The sequence below is a fragment of the Mercenaria mercenaria genome, chromosome 5 (genome assembly GCF_021730395.1).
Source record: "Mercenaria mercenaria strain notata chromosome 5, MADL_Memer_1, whole genome shotgun sequence".
NCBI lineage: Eukaryota > Metazoa > Mollusca > Bivalvia > Venerida > Veneridae > Mercenaria > Mercenaria mercenaria.
In genome coordinates, this window is record NC_069365.1 from 91,384,188 (window position 1) to 91,404,838 (window position 20,651).

General features: G+C 32.6%; 1 protein-coding gene across 1 annotated transcript in view; it reads right to left on the bottom strand.

The window, feature by feature from the left end:
* The window catches only part of LOC123557924 (uncharacterized), a 56,973-nt gene that overhangs the window by 16,175 nt on the left and 20,147 nt on the right, over positions 1-20,651 (bottom strand). The gene's annotated exons all lie outside the window — the stretch shown is intronic.

Below are 20,651 nucleotides of genomic sequence, written 5' to 3' on the forward strand. Positions count from 1 at the left end.
CAGTACATTGCAATTTGACGCACACAAGATTGCATAATTATGTGGACTGTATGTATATAGGCTTAATGTATATAATATAGTAACAAAACCAAAGTCCCATAACTCTGCAGAATATTTTTCTGAAAGAACCTATCATGCACATTGCACAAGTAAGGTTGGTACTGATCACTTGTGCGGTTTTTTTAAATTGTGTACAATGGTTCCGGAGATTAGGCGCGCACAAGATCACAAATGCAGACTCTATGTATATAGCCTACATAACAAAAAAAAACAAAGTCCAATAACTCGGCAGAATATTTATCTAAAACAACGTAACATGCATAATGCACAACTAAGGTTGGTACTGATCACTTGTGCGAAGTTTCATTAAATTGTGTGTAAGGGTTCGGGAAGTTAGGTGCGCACAAGATTGCTAATAAAAAACAAAGTACCATAACTGTGCAGAACTATTTTCTGAAAGAAAATGCACAACTAGGGTTACTACTGATTACTTGTGTTAAGTTTCACTCAAATGTGTGCATGGGTTCAGGAGATAAGGCGCGCACAAAATTGCATATGCAGACTCTATGTATATAGTACAGTAACCAAAATCAAAAACCCACGACTCTACAATTTTTTTTTCTGAAAAAACCTAACATGCATCATGCACAACTAGGGTTTGTACTGATCACTTCTATGAAGTTTCATTAAACTGTGTCAAGAGGAAGAGAAGAGTTGTTGCGCACAAGTTTCCATATGCAGATTCTATGTATATAGTACATTAATAAAAAGCAAAGTCCCATAACTCTGCAGAATTTTTTTTCTGAAAGTACCTAACATGCACAATGCGCAACTAGGGTTACTACTGATCACTTGTGTGAAGTTTCATTCAATTGTGTGCATGGGTTCAGGAGATTAGGCGCACACAAGATTGCATATACAGACCCTATGTATATAGTATAGTAACAAAAAACAAAGTCCCATAACTGTACAACTTTTTTTCTGAAAGAACCGACAAGCCCCATGCACAACTAGGGTTGGTACTTGTGTGAAGTTTTATTAAATTGTGTCACGGGGATGAGGAGAGTTGGTGCACACAAGATTGTGTCTACCGACAGACGACCAGACGTACGGACAGACGGAAAACTGAAACCATATACCATGTACATGTACAATGAAAAACTGAGGAAAAAAATGAATAAACATGAGAAAAGAATGAAATAATGAAGCAACTAAAATTGCAATGTAACAAAATGAAGAAAATAAATGAAAATGAAGCAAATAAAATGAATGCAAATAAAGCAAATGGGTGGGTGGGAGTGGCAAAGTCAATAACCGACTTCTACGTGTCGACAACTGTGAAGATATTTTGTAGGGAAATAGTTCGTAACGAAAGTGTGAAGGAATTTATAAACAAGTACAAAACTGACCAATCAGAAACCACTTTAGGAAACAACTGGCATGATGTCAGACATTTGGTTAAATTGTATTCAAAATTTACTTGCATGAAGTTCCACTAACTTCATATAAATTGTCAGATTTATTGTCCTAAAATTTCATTAAATCTGGGATTGTATGAAGCTTTGGTAAATTAAATTTCTGTTTATATAGACATTGTGTGAAATTCACCCAGTAGCATTCAAAATTTACTTGCATGAAGATTCACTAAATTTAAATAAGTCATCAGATTTATTTCCCTAAAATTACAATTAAATCAGAAAGTTCATAATATTTAAGAGCATCTTAAATTTCATGAAGAGTTAAACGCAAAGTAAATTGAAAGTAAATTTTAAAATTCAATTAACATCAAATTCTCTTTAATGCAATTGCATTCAAAATTTACATGTTACAGCAATATTTTTAGCTTTTGTTGATGGAAAAAGATTCTAGGATTGCTTCTAGGCACTGTTTCAGGCATAAAAGTGCACCTGGGTAGAACCACTGACCCTTCGTAAGCCAGCTGGATGGCTTCCTCACATGAAGAATTCTACACCCTATGTGAGGTTTTGAACCAACATCGGTAAGGGGCAAGTATTATTATTATTATTATTATTATTATACCAGATTTATATAGCGCCCTTTTCATGCTAATCTCGTTCAAAGGCGCTTTACAGCAACCGCAGCCACACTGGGCGCGAAATCACCCCTCTACTAGTACAGACACAGAGCGATCTGACCAGAGGGACAGAGTGAGATAAAGCCCCAGAACAGACAGAGAGAACTTTTCAGATACAAACGTGTCCGGCTAACTTAGCCTAGCTCTTTTCGCCATGGATGCGCAATTAGTTGTTTCTGTTTCACATCAAAGTTTTACCAACTGACTAGCATATAAAGTAATTTTTCTACATTACAGCTACACAAATGATACTTCCAAGATTTTGTAAAAATGGACATACACCTTTAAAACAGTTTTTGTGATATGTATCGATTTTACATAAAAGTAAACAAATGGGCTTTGTACGACCTAAATTATTAACTGTATTTTGCACAATCAGATTTATCAGATTCCAGTGTACACTATAACATTTATTTAATAGAGCCGTAATGACCACTATTAAATTTTACTCTCTAAATGTTATCTTTTCTTGAGACGCAGGGGAATCTTTGAAGTTTTGCAACTAATTTTCACAGAGCGAATGCCCACTTGATGAAAGAATTTCTGAGTTTATTTATTACATTATTTTGTTGAATCCCTTTTTTCTTACTATTTAGACTTTTAAATATCTACTCTTAATACTATGAATGAACAATCTGACATATTTAGATTTACTTTGGTTAAAACCTTTTATAATTTTGCAGACATCAATCAATCTGTTTAAGTTATTATATCTTTTAAGTCCAACTGAAACCATTAAATTTGTTTAAACTTCTTCCCGGTACATATCTCTATGACGTGGCCGCAACTGCATGACATATTTCGTAAAATGTATCAAATGTCTCTTTCATAAAGAGTTGGAATTTTTATAAATGGCTGTACTTCTGATAAACTAGTCTTAACGACTGTAAATACATGTAATAAACAACATATTTATGATATATGCGCAGTATAATGTTCAAACAAAATTAACTTTTGAAAACGTATTTAAGCCGAAAATTAGATATTAAGTGCATGCACAGTTGTACAACAGAGTCTCTGATTGAAACAACTGTTAAGATCGATTAATAGTCTTGGGATATTGTTACATTTTCTGCAGTGAATTTCATCAAAAAACGACGAAATCGTAAAATTTTGAATACTAGCATAAGATATTTTTTGTTATTGCCAATCATTGTGTATATGGCTTTTATATATGGCTTTTATTGCTTTGTACTTAAACACATGTCAGAAGATAAAAACGCATGAATAAAACCGTGCAAATACAGGGTCAAATGTTGCAGTAGAACGGATTTAGTTACAAAGTTTGAATGTCAGTATTATTTATCATTTCGGTGTATTCATCCTTGTATCATTCTTTTGTTTCTTTAATTTAAGTCTAGAGCTTTTTTGTCAATATATCAGTTATATAACGGTGGGCAGTAAACACAACCAGCGTTCCTAGATACAGTACAAGTACCTAACCTGTCCTCCGCAAGTAACTGCCAATATCTCATCGACGCGGAAATGAATTTAGACACAATGCCTTTTATTAAATCTTCGTAGAAATCATACGCTTCACCAGGGGATCGAACTCACAATCCCGCATTGTGTAGATCTACGCTCTCTCTATATCGATGTAAGATTTATTCCTTAAGAAAAACATGTCAAATGTACATCAAAATAAAAAAAAAACGCCATATTTACTTTAAGACTTTAAACTAACAACCGTTGCAAATGTTTGAATTTGAATCCTCATACTGAAAAGGTAATAATTGCATTTTGGAGTTTAACTGCTTCTTTACTTTTATTTTAAATGATTCAGAGTAAAAACGACACAATTTCGGTCATATGGCGACTTTTCCAGCTTTAATTGGTGGCGCATGTATGTGCACCTGGGTATAATCACCGACCATTCGTAAAACAGCTGCATGGCTTCATCTTATGAAAAACTCTACACCCCAAGCAAGTAATTGCTTTTATTTCACGTCAAAGTTTTGCTACATACAAGCATATGATACTTCCAATATTTTTTAGAATATGGACACACAGCTTTAATACAGTATTTGTGATATGTATTGATTTAACATAAAAGTAAATCAATGAGTTTTATTGTACAACTTCAAATTTCTAAGTGCATTTTTCACTATTCAAGTCCCTCAATTCAATATAGGCGTAACGATCACTGTTTACTCTTTGAATATTAACATTTTCTAGAGACGCAGGTGAACCCTCAATGTTTTCACAGGGTACATACCCACTTGATGATCAAAGGGGGTTTTGAAAACACTACAATTAATACATTTTGTCAAATACTTAATTTTCTGAGTCCTTTTATTCTTACTAATAACTGACTTCAAATCTCTACTCTTAATACTGGTAATGAACAATTTGACATATTTTCGGGATGTAGCATTGTATTTAAAGTTACCTTGGTTAAAACCTTTGTCACAAAATATCATATTATTTTGTAAACGTTAAATCAATCCATATCATTTACTCTGACTTTTTTTTTCTCAAACTGAAACTATGAACTTGTTTACTTTCCGGTGCTTATCTCATTGACGTGGCCGTTACTGCATATTTAATTTACTGAAATCAATGTTTAAAGGGATATCCTGGCATTTTTTATTAAATAGATTCATGGTTTATATGGAAATGAACAAAACAACTCACACGAACCTTAAAACATATCGAAATATCTATTTATAGATATAACAAGAGCTGTTTGAAAAAACCCATATGACCCGTAATAGCCTTAGATATTAAATTACCTTACCTAAAAAATTGATTTTACCCTAAGTGACCTTGACTTTTGACTCCAGGAACCGGAAATTATTAAGTGTCATCTTCTAAGGGGGACTTGGTAAATCAATTTTGCTTATACTGATCTATATACGATCTAATGCTAAGTGACCTTGACCTTTGACCAAATGATCTGAAACTGATAAAGGTCATCTACTAAAGGAGACCAACCAACCAATGAAATTTGAAGTATGAAGACCAAATAGATCTTAAGAGATTGCTTTAAAATGGATTTGACCTTAACTGAACTTGACCTTTGACGTCATGACCCGAAAATTATCAGGAGACTAAACATCCTATAAATTATGAAGACTCAATGTCAAATAGTTCTTAACATAATAATCAGAAATGGATTTAATCAATTAGGAAATTTTGACCTTGACCTTTGACCAAGTGACCTTAAAATCAATAGTGATCTTCTATTTAAGAAGACCATTCACCCTGTGAACAAGGTTCAAGCATTCTCAAGTAATCGCGCGGAAACGATTTAAATGTTCAAGGTCACTGTGACCTTGACCTTGACCTTGACCTTTGACCTACTAATCTCAAAATCAACAATTGTCATCTGCTTGTCATGATCAACCCCTCTGTCAAGTTATATTAGACCTTGACCTTTGATCTATTGATTTGATCTAAAAGTCAATAGAGGTCATCTGCTGCTCATGATCAACCTCTGTTTTAAGTTTTTTTTATCCTAGGCTTAAGCGTCCTCAAGTTATCGTCAGGAAACTGTTTAACTGTTCCGGGTCACTGTGACATTGACCTTTGATCTACTGATCTCAAAATCAATAGGGTTCACTTGCTGGTCATTGTCAACCTCTTTATCAAGTTTCGTTATATTAGTCCCAAGAGTTCCCAAGTAATCGTCCGGAAACCGTTTAAATGTTCCGGATCACTGTGACCTTGACCTTTGACCTACTCATCTCAAAATAAATAAGAGTCATCTGTTGGTCATGAATAACCTACATATTAACTTTCATGATCCTAGATTTAAGCGTTCTTGAGTTATCATCTGGAAACCGATTGGTCTATATACCCCACCTTCTTCAAAGGCGGGCATAATAAATACCACGTCAATGTCTGGGTTTCATAATAAACAATGTCAGATTCATCTTACTTTCAAATCCTTGTATAGTGTTATATGTTTTAAAGATTAGTTTCACTGCAAAAATATGATAGGGGGAAACTTTTAATAGAGTTAGGCCATAAGAATGCTCCATTAAGGAGGTAGGTTACCTTGTTACCAGGGTAAATTCATTTTTGAATTAGTTGAACCGCAGAATTTTTTTGTATTTTGTGTAATATGATGTTTTAACAGCTACGACTCAATTTCGTTTTTCTCTGGCCCTTCAAGTTCAGTTTTCATCCAGGTTTAAAGAACATGACCCTCCAAAGGTATTTCATATTGAAAGAAGAGGGAAAGTACGGATATTTAACACTTTTCAGTGTATTTTAGTTTTACTGATATCCGTAGAAGTCTGCATAATTGATAATTTTACTAGTATGCGTGTTAGCTTTCTAATATAAGCTTAAAATGTATATGTTGCGGGGCTCGTGTTTCCATGGTAACGCATTTTCGCTCATTTTTAAACAACTATGTATAAAAATGGGGTTTTCGACGGCTTCAGTGCCATTCTGTTAATGACCAACATGGAATACTTGGGTAATATTATTAGCAAAATACCCAGCACTTTACATGGTACCCTGTTTTTCTTAAAGTTTAAAGTAACCATGACAACAGAGATGTTTAAAATAGCTTATATCTTGCTTTTCTCGCAATCTCTTATGAAAAATATTGAAAAAAATTATCTTTCTTGTTAATGTAGCTTCAAAACATATTATTTCTAACGTAATTTATATTTTCGTGTTATTTGTATTTATTCAAACAAATTTCACAGCTTAAAATACTTACAGCAGTACCCTTCGTCTTGCATTTTTCATGGAAAAATCGTTCAGCATGCTGCTATTATTCTCATGGATATTATTGAAATGAAAATAAAAAGCCGAAGCTGTGTTCCTTAAATAGACCAGTGTCAACGCTTTTGAATTTTACATTTAGATATATAGGTCACGGGCTTCGTTTCCATGGTAACATCAATTCAATTCAAAAAATCACAATTTTCTACTGAAATTTGAACAATTTTAGAGCTTAGTTTTAGTATATAGGTATCATATTATCAATGCAACTGAAAAATAGGTATTACAAATCAAACTGCAAGTTTTTTATTTGAAAATGGCCGTAACAAGTAACCTAATATTCCAAATAACATCGGTTACCATCATCCATTTGCTTACATTCCGCATAACATTTCAATATGACTACATAAAAGAAGCAAAATATTGATTGTTATTCAGAGCAAAAGACTCATAAAAATATTTCAGCAAATAATGGCTGTTTGAAAATAATTCAAATAAAGAAAATGCACAGAATTACGTACTTTTAAAATAAAAGCTATTAATTTTGCGCGGTAACTGACACGTAACGTCATGACGTCAATGACGTCATTTTAAGGCAAAAATGTTTTGAAGCGTTTCTGCGGCAATTTATTCATTATTTCTGCATTATTAAAGCATAAGATCGGAGACAGGTTCATGATTTGTTTTCAGAAGAATGTATATACAAACACATTTAGTTTGTCGTAAACGTCGTCGTAAATCGTCACGTTAGCTTCCGGTTGGACATGCGCACATACAAATATTACGGTAACCTACCTCCTTAAAACAACATTTCAATAGTATCTGTGACTATGATCGATAATATGTATAAGAAGAGCTTTCGGAAATAATTGTGCATTTTCATAAATCTGTTGTTTTTTTTAAAGATTGAAAATAAGTTACAATATTTACTAACCAACATAAACGTTTGCAGAAAACATTGTGGCAGACATAACTCTTCTTAGCTGCCATTAATACGAGTAGATCTAGATACTTTGTTGTAAATGAATTTTTGTCTTTTAATTGGCAATTTAACTCAAAATGTACTGGGGTCAGTTTTCTTTCTGAACTGACCAAAAACGAAAAAAAAAAGAAAATAATTAAAAATTATAATTGTATTTTGACTCTTCAATTGACCTCAGCATTTTTAATAAAGCACATTTTGAATATTACATAAAACAGCCATTATTCGCATTAACCACTACTCCAATTCCCGAAGGACATGTTTTGTTCTATCGTCTTTCTCTTAAGAAAATGAAACTTACTGAATAATTTTCCTCATGCCTATACTCGATAGCGTTCAGAATAAGAACATGTACACATTTTACTTTATAACTAAAATACTGATGATAAGAATCTTAAGGTGCAAAACAAAATATCAATTTTCAACATTTTACTCATAACATTCTACTTTTAAAATAATTTTATCATTTCTAAATTTCAAAGCTTCCCGAATTGTTAATTTAAATTTATGCAGCTAAGCATTTACACGTCTGATTGTTAACTGTTTTTTACTAACATTATCAAACTTAAACAATATTTGAAAATTCATTTAACTTCTTTTGTTTTCAAAAACCAGATGATCCATCAATTTGTGCATCAGTAAAAATATGTTAATTTTAACCTTGCCTCAAGAGATATTTTTCACTTTAACCACTAGAATATAATACAACAAATACACCAATTGGTGAAAAATATAGCAATACATCGAATGAGTTAATTACTTCAGTTATTATTGAGAACATTTAGGGGTAGTACTCATTTATACTGTTTTCAAAATTGTTCATTCTTTGTTTATACAACTATATGTAGCATTTGTCCATGTTTTCAAAACCTAAAATTTGGGACTAGTATACCTTTCCTAATGATTAAAATTCTATCAAAGCTCGTAAAATTATTGTTGACATTAGGACAGGCTCTCTTTTTTCGAAGGTCGCCTGCTACTAAAAAGGGACAATATAAAAGATTTTGTATTAGTTATAATTCATAGTTCACTGATACTTCCAGTTAAAAAATTGTATCGTCTAAAAACACATCAAAGTAATTTGTGAAGCTTTGGTCGATTACAAATGTTGGAAAAATACACTATATTCTATGTTAACAAGGACACTGCGTTAGGTAACAACGTCAATACACCAATGGCCCGGAGTACTCTAAACATGTCATAGTAACAAAATTATTCCAGTCAGGTAGGGTATAAGGGTATACTTACACTGCTACAGAAACTGGTCTTACAGCGATGTGATATTGTGTACGCGTTAGGAGTGTGAGGTCCTTGGTTTGAGATCCGGTCAGTGTCATAAGGCTATTTTCTGACCAAAATATTTAAAAGTTTATCATGTAAAGTTAACTGTTTTACATTTTATTTCCAAAATCATTTCAGCATGCAATTTTTTACTGACTCTTTTGTTGTTTTTTCTAGTATGTAAATGCCGCGTAAATTTCTTGAACATATATGCCAAATGATCTACGTAGTAGTTGTCAAGAGTTGCTAGGCAATGATCATAATTATGACAAATCCAAAGCCAAAGTTTAGACCGTAATCAAGATTTAGTTTTCAAACATCATAGATATATGATCAGAACATATTTCTCTAAAATAAAGTAAACTCATTCAGCGAAAATCTTCTCGAAATAGGACTAGCATTACTTCAAAAACGGCTTCAGTTGTAAATAGATTACATCAGTTGCTCTAAGTTCTCCTGTATGACAAATCCGTTAATGTTTGTCACATTTTTTTTGTTATTACTGGGTACCAGAGGTGTATAAAAGAAGGCTTAATTCTGGAAGGCCACATAGCCGCTTCGGACATTAAACTACTTTTATATACTGAAACGGATTTGTTATACAGTCAAGTGTATTTACTATATTTTATTCTTCTTTAAAAGTTGATGTTTTCAAATAATAGTTTAGGACTTGAATACGGAAATATTTCGAAATGCATTTCTTATCCATTGATCATTCTTAAGATAAACGCTTTGTCTGTTACTTATAATTATACATAATTTTATTCAGGAACTCAGCGATAATAATCTTAACAGAATCAGCATCCGCGGTTAATATGTACCTCTCGCACAATTCCCCAATGCATTTATTTCGTTTCAAGTGATATGTTTAATGAATAAGGAATTTATATGTATAAATATGAGTTGTTGATTTTAAGTAATATGTATAAATTTTAGTAGATTTTGTATGTAATAACTAAAATAGCTTCTCCGGACATTAAACTACTTTTAAGTGGCAGGGGCCAGTTTCGCATTTGGCCCGGGTACGTTTTTAGCTCATCTGAGCACAAAGGGCTCAAAGGTGAGCTTTTGTGATCGCCCTGTGTCCATCGTCCGTCGTCGTCCGTCAGTCGTCCGTCCGTCCGTCGTCGTCAACAATTTGATTGTTAACACTCTAGAGGTCACAGTTTTGGCCCAATCTTATTGAAACTTGGTCAGAATGTTACTCTCAATAAAAGCTTGGATGAGTTTGATATTGGGTCATCTGGAGTCAAAAACTAGGTCACCAGGTCAACTCAAAAGAAAAGCTTGTTAACACTCTAGAGGTCACAATTTTGATCCAATCTTATTGAAACTTGATCAAAATGTTACACTCAATTAAATTTTGGTTGAATTTGATATTGGGTCATCTGGGGTCAAAAACTAGGTCACCAGGTCAAATCAATGGAAAAGCTTGTTAACACTCTAGAAGTCACAATTTTGGGCCAATCTTATTGAAACTTGGTCAAAATGTTAAATCTTAAGAGTTTGATTTTAGTTTATCTGGGGTTAAAAACTAGGACACCAGGTCAAATCAAAGGAAAAGCTTGTTAACACTCTAGAGGGCACAATTTTGGCCCAATCTTTATGAAACTTGGTCAGAATATTACCCTCAATAAAATCGTGAACGAGTTTGATATTGGGTCATCTGGGGTCAAAAACTAGGTCACCAGGTCAAATCAAAGGAAAAGCCTCTTAACACTGTAGAGGCCACATTTATAATTGTATCTTTATGAATCTTGGTCAGAATGTTTATCTTGATGGTCTTAAAATCCAGTTTGAATTTGGGTCAGGTAGAATCAAAAACTAGGTCACCAGCTCAAATCAAAGGAAAAGCTAGTTAAAACTATAGAGGCCACATTTATGACCATATCTTAATTAAACTTGGTCAGAATGTTAATCTTGATGATCTATAGGTCAAGTTTTAATCTGGGTCAGGTGAGGTTAAAAACTTGGTTACTAGGTCAAATCAAAGGAAAAGATTGTTAACACTCTAGAGGCCACATTTATAACTTTATCTTTATGAAACTTAGTCAGAATGTTAATCTTGATGATCTTTAGGTCAAGTTCCAATCTGGATCATGTGGGGTCAAAAACTAGGTCACCGGGTCAAATCAGAGGAAAAGCTAGTTAACACTTTAGAGACAACATTTATGACAATATCTTAATGAAACTTGGTCAGAATGTTAATTTTGATGATCTTTAGGTCAATAGGTCACTTGAGCGATACAGGGTCTTCATGGCCCTCTTGTCTTGTTTAAATAAAATAGACAGATGTACTTTACAGGCATATATATTCAACTGGTAATTCATGATGATGTTTATAGAACTAAGCATCACAATACGGGCGATTATTGTGTAAAATAAATATGTGCTTGAATCGATTTTCCTAGCTCCGTGTAGACGGCCGGGTTTAAAACCTTACATGAGGTAACGGAAGTCAGACGAAATGGAAACGATCATCCATCCATCCAGCTTCAACTCAAAATTGCGGAAAAAGTAAACGGTTATGAGACACTTTTCTTCCCACCATTATTTTCGTCTGGCCACATGCTTTAAAAATATGCACGTGTTTTAGGTCAGTCGTTTGCAGATAATACGGTACAGGTCTCGCAAGGAGTGCATTTTGGGCCATTTTTGTCTCAAAATTTAGTGTCCTGAAACCTGCGTTTTTATCACAGTAGCATCAGAATCGCAGGCTGAAAATGTCATATAATGAAGTGCCAAGTCTATGCAATACATTCGCTTAATACTTGCCTTGAATTTATCAAAATTGGATTTTTTATGATTTTTTTCGCACTGGTATCAGCGCAGATTTGTGGAATTTTCAAATTTACTGTCTCTTGCCCCCTTATATACTGAAACGGATTTGTTATACAACTATATTCCGTACTACCCCGTAACTCCCGGAAAACAACTTGGACCACGAGAATACCACTTAGATATGTTGTTGGACTGTTACTGATCTATAATTGTACCGAACAATATATTGTACTATATTAAGCAATCAAGATCAGTATTGAATATAAAATGAAATACATCCAAACCAAAAAAATATAAAAAAAAATAAAATATTCGGTGTATTTTGTTCCTTTGATCTTTCTGATGTATATGTCTGAGAAGAGTTGCATTTATTTGATTGCAAAATTATCTTTCATATATAAATATTAAACACTCATAACATTGCACATTTGGTTTAAATGTTATAAATATATTTATTTTTTGAATACTATATGTACATGTGCATGCATTTAAAACTTTTTAAACAACATACCTCTGATCTGTAAAAATTAAACATTGTTCCTACAGTGATCATGCAAATACGTACAGAACCAAGAACTGGTTGGTGCATAATTGGACTCTTGGCTAAATTGAATAAGGTACCCAAATAAGAATATTCAATTTTAGATACGAAAGTAAAATGTTTCCAAAAGGACTTTAATGTTATTATGGCATTATTTTGATAAACTGCATTAGTGATTTGCAGCACGAATATACGTACAAATTCATGTATTTTGTTTAATTACCGTCCCTTAATTAAATGAAATTTTTGTTAAGTTTCAAACATAGTAGAGCCCTTTCCAGCGTCATAATGTAAATCAAACTATTGTGTTTAGAAGTGTAAATTTGGCCTTTAAATACATACACTTTAACTGTGCATGACCTATTACGTAAAATGTATCAATTTTCTCTTTCAAAGGTATTTTTTGTTACAAATGGCTGTACTTCTAATATACCAGTCTTAGCAACTGTAACTAAAACGCAAAAATCAATTAAGCACAACATATTTATGATATATGCGCAGTTAACTGAATAAAACTTCACATTCTAGAATAATGTTCAGAATTAACTTTTGAAAAAAAGTTATTTAAGCCGAAAATTAGATATAAAGTGCATGCATAGTTGTACAATGGAGCCTCTGATTGTAGCAAATGTTAAGATCGAAATCAATGAATAACCTTGGGACATTGTGACATTTTCTGCAGTCAATTTTATCAAAAAACGACGAAATCATGAAAGAAAGATAAAAAAAAAAAATCTGAGTACTAGCATAAGATTTTTTCTGTTGTAAATCATTGTATACGGCTTTAATTTCTTCGTACTTGAACACTTGTCAGAAGATTAAAACGCATGAATAAAGCCGTACAAATGTAGGGTCAAATGTTGCAGTAGAACGAATTTCGTTTTAAAGTTTGAATATCGGTATCATTTCGGTGTATTCATCCTTGTATCATTCTTTTGTTTCTTTAATTTAGGTTTAGCGCTTTTTGTCAAATAGTATATCAGTTATGTAACGACGGGCAGTAAACATAACCAGTGTTCCTTGATACTGTACCAGTACTAACCTGTCCTCCGCAACTAAAGGCCAATTCTTCCAAATTATTCAGAAATCGAAGACGAAATGAATTCAGACACAATTGCATTTATTAAATCTTCGTGGAAACCAAACGCCTCGCCTGGGGATCGAACTCACAATCCCACGATGCGTAGATCTACGCTCTTCGTATCGATGTAAGTGGGCGGGCTCTGATTTATTCCTTAAGAAGGACATGTCAAACGTACATCAAAATATATAATTAAAAAAACGCCATATACAATTTAAAATCATAAAATAACAACCGTTGCAAATGTCTGAAACCTCAGTGAAAAGGCAACAATAGTATTGTAGAGTTTAAACTGCTACTATATATTTTTATTCTGTTCAATTTAGAGTCACACCGACACAATTTAGGTCATATAGCAACCTTTCCAGCTTTAGTTGGTGGAGGAAGATTCTAGGTGTCCATAGAGGCATTGTTTCAGGCATTGAAGTGCACCTGGGTAGAACCACCGACCCTTCGTAAGCTTGCTGGATGGCTTCCTCATAAGAAGAATTCTACACCCCAAGTGAGGTTATGAACCCACATCGGTAAGAGGCAAATAATTCGAAAGTAGCAACTTTAACCAATCGGCCTGGGAGGCGCAATTAATCGTTTCTATTTCATATCAAAGTTTTACTAATTGACAAGCGTAAAAATAACTTTTCTACATTACAGTTACACAAATGATACTTTCAAGAGTTTGTAAAATGGACATACACCTTTAAAATAGTATTTGTGATATATATCGATTTTACATAAAAGTAAATAAACTTCAATTTGTTAAGTGCATTTTACACAGTTAGTCTTATACTTTTCCAGTGCACACTCAACGATCACCGTTTACTCTTTAAATGTTAACTTTTCATGAGACACAGATGAACCCTGGAAGCTTTGCATCTAATTTCACAGAGCGCATACCCACTTGATGAATGAAGTGTTGTATATTAAGCCTAGTACATAGCATCCGCGCAGTCTGGTCAGGATCCATGCTGTTCGCTTTCAGAGCCTATTGCAATTAGACAATTAGAGAAACTGTTAGCGAACAGTATGGATCCTGACCAGACTGCGCGGATGCCCAGGTGTCTGGGTCCATGCTGGTTGCAAATGCACTATGTTGTTTTCTCATGGTGCGGCTCATTTAAAGGGATATCCTGGCATGTTTCATGAAATACATCCATGATTTATTTACAAATTTCAAAATGGAAAATAACAAAATACCTTACATGAACCTTATAAGAATATATATTTTATAGATATAAAAAGACCACGTAAATGGCTGGCTTTCATAATAAACAAATGTCAGATTCATCTTATACAGTATTACATATTTATAGATTAAGTTCACTGCAAAAAAAAATGTGATACGAGGAAACTTTTTATTAGAGTAAAGCCATAAGAATGTTCCATTAAAATAGTATTTCAACTGTGTTTGTGACTATGGTTGAAGAACCTTTGGAAATAAATAGTGCATTTTCATACAATTGTTTTTGGAAGATTGAAAATAGCTTAAAATATTTACTAACCAACATAAACGTTTGCACAAACTAAACTACTGAAAAAAGAATCCTTATGTGCAAAACAAAAACAAATCCATTTTCAACACTTGATTCATCGCGTTCTACTTTAAAAATATTTTATTATTTATTTCGATTGACCCAAGTCAAATTAATAACGGCCATCATATTCAGCTTTGGAATTTCTAAATTTCAAAGCTTCCCAAATTGTTAATTTAAATTTAAGCAGCTAAACATTTACACGTCTGACTGTTAACTTTTTTTACTAACCTCATCAAACTCGTACAATATTTGAAAATTCATTTAACTTCTTTTTGAAAAACCAAATGATACATCAATTTGTGCATCAGTAAAAGAAGGATAATTTCAACCACCACAAGAATAGAATACACCAATTGGTGCAAAATATACCAATTAATACACCAGGCATCAAATGAGTTAATTACTTCAGTGTATATAAAACAAAATGAATGAAACAGAAGTTTAGAAGTTTATTCAAATATATTCCACTGGGCTATAAGCCCACGGTGGCACACATGTACATAATATAAACGAACAGTGGTGATATACAATATATATGGGGAAAGTAAGACAAACATAATTTTTCACAAATATATAAAAACGTTACAAAACAGAAAGTTGTATACCAAAAAACAAATCTATGACATCATATAGAGAAATGCATAAAACACTGGCCGTATTATGTTTGATATCCCACATTGATCAGTTAGATCTATCAATTTAATGAATTCCATATACATAATTATTTACAACTCAAATATAATTATAATTATTTACCACATTTCATGAACATATCTAAATTTTATTACTACCATAATCTTACCGAAACGAAAAGTAAGATTGATGGACAAAATGGAAAAGCAAATATAATTCAGTTGATTTCAACGATTTTCAACCGATGGATATCAACCTTACCGGAAAACGAATTGTAAGATTGATCACGGTCTCTGGTGTTAAATATAATTCACATTCTACAACTAGAAAACATTATATTAAGCTTTGTATAAGAGACCTGATAATAATGTAAATTTATAAAGAAATGGGAAATCCTTCATTAAATATATCCATCTAGATAATTAAATGTTATTTGTACCATAAACTATTTCATTTCTTAAAGCAAAAGCATAGTATGTATATTTTCCAAGATTTCTAATCTGACTTACGCTTTTGCATTCAAATAACTGCACCAATTTAATCATACTAGGATATCTCCAATACTTTTTATGTATGTACTTCTTTCTAATATCTCTATACAATGAACATTCAAGAATAAAATGAAACTCGTCTTCTAAAACATTACATGATGAACATTTTCTATCATTTATAGGAGTACTTATTGGAAACATATGGACCTCTAAATGTGACCTTGAACTTGGAGCTAAGCGTCTTGATCTTTCAAGTGAAATAGTTCCTTGTTATGGTGAATGTGTTTGCAAGGTGATTTGAATATTCTTCGATGACATAGCTATAGCTATAGACAATAGCTATAGACCAGACAAGAAACCTGTAGTAAAATCTTTGACCTGTTAATGTGACATTGCAGCAAAGAAGATAGGTGTTGCACTATGTCTAGTTATCATCGATTCATAAATTTTTAAAGACAATATTATTGTTATATGATTGATTTAAAAAATCACTAAAATTATTATTATATTGACATGTGAAACACAACTGAAATATACATGTATAATACATGTGTTTACAACAAGACCCAGTTGTGCAAATGTAAATGTCTCATCAAAGGCGATTATTATATTATTTGTACGACGTATTACCGCCCGAGTGTATAAATAGTGTTAAAACACGGTTTTTCTATAAATTATTTCAATTCTAATATGCCTTTAATCTAAAACAGTAGATGAAATATTGTAGTGCTCTTTTTTGGCCGCAACAAAAATTTTGACGTCACCGCACGTTAACGTGACATCATTCTAGCGTAAGCGTGTTTTAACAGAGACAAGCATATTAGAATGTCTCATCAAAGGAGATTACTTGTATGACAATTGCTTTTCGTTGGAACACATGTTAATGCATATGAATTCGACGTTGGAATTTTCTTAACTATCATACTTTTAAATTTATTTCCATAATAAATCCACTAATAGTTAAAAACGAAAAATGTTACCTGAAACATGCAATCCAGATCCTGGATAAAGAAAATAACTACAACGCATTTAATCGTTTGTCCTTGAAATACGAAACCATTTATGGATTAAGATATCATAACTCCTACTTCTTTCATATAATAACGAGTATAATATATTTTGCGAATTGAACAATGTATTCATTTCAAACCATGCACTGTTCATGGACAATAAAGCATATTACAAACAAGAAATATCTTTAAAAATGATGGTCGGCGAATTGTAATAAGGAAAGAAGTTTATGAATTTTTCATCTAACATTCATCTTTCATCTAACATTTTTCAAATTGCGAAACTAAACACCGCACATTAACAATTTAAATAGTTCTCTTTTAAAGGTTTCGTAGGATTGCAATTTTGTTTCGTTTATCCTAAGACAAATAATAACAGCAGTAGTTTGATGAAGATTCATGAAGCGGTTCATGAGAAGAGGTCATTAAACGTGTTTATATTTTTAGCTAAATTGGTCCCTATCCCCATTTGTAACAAAATAGCAGGAGACCTTACGATATTGTTACACATCGAGTTTGATAAAAGTCCATTACATTTTAGTGGTTAATGCGAAGAAAGGCATATCTACTTTTAGCTATAGTGGTCCCTAATAGGGCCCAAGTTCCTAAATAAAATTTGGAAGAGGACTTTATAATGATGCTCCAGACCAAGTATGACAAAGATCCACCAAGCTGTTCATGAGACGCCGTATAAAGGCATTTCTAGTTTTAGCTCTAGCAGCCCCTAAAAGGGGTCAAATGTCCCAGCTGAACAAAGTTGGTTGCGAGCCAAATAAAGATGCTACAAATCAAGTTTGATTAGAATACATGAGAAAAACTCAATTAAAGGATTTTTTTATTTATTATTATTATTTATTTCTAAAATAGGCCAACTGATCCCGCTTTAACAAATGCATATTCGCTATTCATGAATCTTTGGACAATGACGTCACACCTATAACAAATATGAAGGTCAAGCAAAACATACAATTGTAATTATTTCAATATTTCTGTTTCATAAACAAAGTTTGACCGTAGTCATATACGTGTATCACATAGATAAACTGTATGCAGCGTACCTTCATTTCAGTGTAATGAGATTCAGTCATTATATAGCATATATATAATGAAACAGATTTCAACTGAGTTCAATAGTTGCATACCATACTAAAGAAAAATATTCATATATAATAAATCAGTTAAATAATTTATAACAAATATATCAAAGCAAACAAGTACTCATTTTAATATGCAATCTGAATAAGTCACAAAAGCAAGAAACCTTTTCATATACAGACGACAATTGTAACAAGGAAAATCTTTTAAAAAGCACTTCTCTACATAAAAGACTCTTATCACACCCTTATTCATTTGATACGCAGACCGTATTCAGCTCTTTCTTTAATGTGATATATGTTGGTATTTGAACAGGTTTTTATCATATTTATTAAACTTACTTATCATTTTGAGATATATCAATATTCTTGCTAAATATACTGAGCCAAAGTTAGCTTTAAAACTGTGAACAGCGTCGTTTAGGATAAACGCTTTGTCTACATTTCACTCAGCGTGGCACAATCAACAGAGTGAAAGAAATTGACACTCTCGTCCAATCAGGAAGAGTGTTGCATAAATCTTCCATTTTGATAAATTATCTATAATGCGTTATTAAGTAGTTTGATTTGCAAACTGAAGTCACGTGGCATAGGTAACGAAAACGAATTTAGACGGCGTCGCCGAAAAAGAAAGAAAAAGATTATGCGACCTTTGAGCAAGACCAATTTCAGAATTGAAAAGGTTTTAGATGGCATAGTAATAAACTGTCTTTCACACAGCAATACACCCAAATAAACTATTTGACTTGACTTGATTAAAGCAATAAGAATGCATGTAGGCTAACTGCACAATTTTAAATATATAATAACATTCGGACTATTAGAACTTTCATTATTGTTTAAAGGATAATTATGATTATTATGATGATGATAATGATTATTATTATTATTATTATTATTATTATTATTATTAAGAGCAGCATATAAAGCACATGTCATTCATGGCGATCTATTTGTAGGTACTTGGTACACTGAATTAATTCTCAGTAGCCTTTCATAATTATCTAATGAACTTCAGCGATTGTACCTCCAATCGCCACTCTCAGTCTGTTATATGTCAAAATCATTGTCTCCTTGACTTCACTTCCATAAAATCATACGTGTTATTTAATGGGCGCATTTCCTAATTTTATGAGTTTTTACGGTTGTATGCTATAGTCCTCTAAACTTTAGATGATTTTCAACTTTTGACCTACTGACCCAAAAACAATAGAGGTTATCTGTTTAACAGTAAACACTGGCAATCAGCCTATGAAATGTACTAGTCATGGATCCAACAGTTCTCTAATAGTTGATCAAAAAACATTTTTCAAGCTTGAGGTTACTCTTATCCATACCTAAATCGGTTTTTGGGTTATTTGCTGCCCACATACAATCATCCTGAAGAGACTTGTGACCATATGCACTGAAAACTCTACAGGTCGCTCAGCACAAAAATAAATGAAAACGTTGCAAGTTCGGTTTGATCGAGCCAGTTCACGGATGGTAGTGGAAATGCATGCTACCGTCCACGCCCTCCAGCCCTGAGTTGAGCAGATTTCATCGTATACACATAAGTTGTCCGGTAATTGATCAAAAATGTTTTGTTGTTGTTTTTTTTTTTAATATAGAGGTCAATTGGATATATAAAGAAAAACGATTTCATACCTAAATTTGCATTTTAAAATTATGTATTCAGTGTATAAAAAATCAACACTTGACTAAAACTTCATACAGACATTATAAGTACAAGCATTTACCATTTCGAAATATATATCAGTGTGCATGAATCTTAGTAAGAAATCCTGTTTTATCTGAAGGCCATATTAAATATATAATGGTATACTTATTGAAAAATGGCAGCCATTTTGAAATTCATGATGGCCGCCGTCCTGATGGTAAAAAAAAACAAAACAAATAAGTTCTTAATAGATGGCACATCTTTAAAATATAACTTTTCCAGGTAAAACAGTACAATCCACAGGATTAAACTTCGCCATAGACTTTTGGTCCGAATCTGTATTTATTTTCAGTTTGGTTTATGAGCCTTTTGTTCAACGACATAATTCATTATGAGAGCACAAAGATTGTAATATGACATATTCAAACTAATCCTACATAAACAAATGTTATACTGAGAACTGTAACTCCACTGAAGTATATGAAATCTGTGCTTTCACAGCAGGGCCTATTTGTGCAGGTCAAAATGAATATTAGAAAATATTCTTTTTTACTGTTTCTCTAACTCATAATAATGCATCGTAATTCTTCAATAATAGTGCTTACTTGATTTTACATAGAAAAATATATCAATAGAATCGAATAAAGAATGGAACATTTACCTGACAAATTGCAATCCGCGTCTGTCACAAATTGACATACGGGCCTTATTTTAGATGTATTGTAAATGCAGGTATTGCATCATCTTTTTGTAAATTTTTGAGTTATTGAGGTAAATGTCAGATTTCACG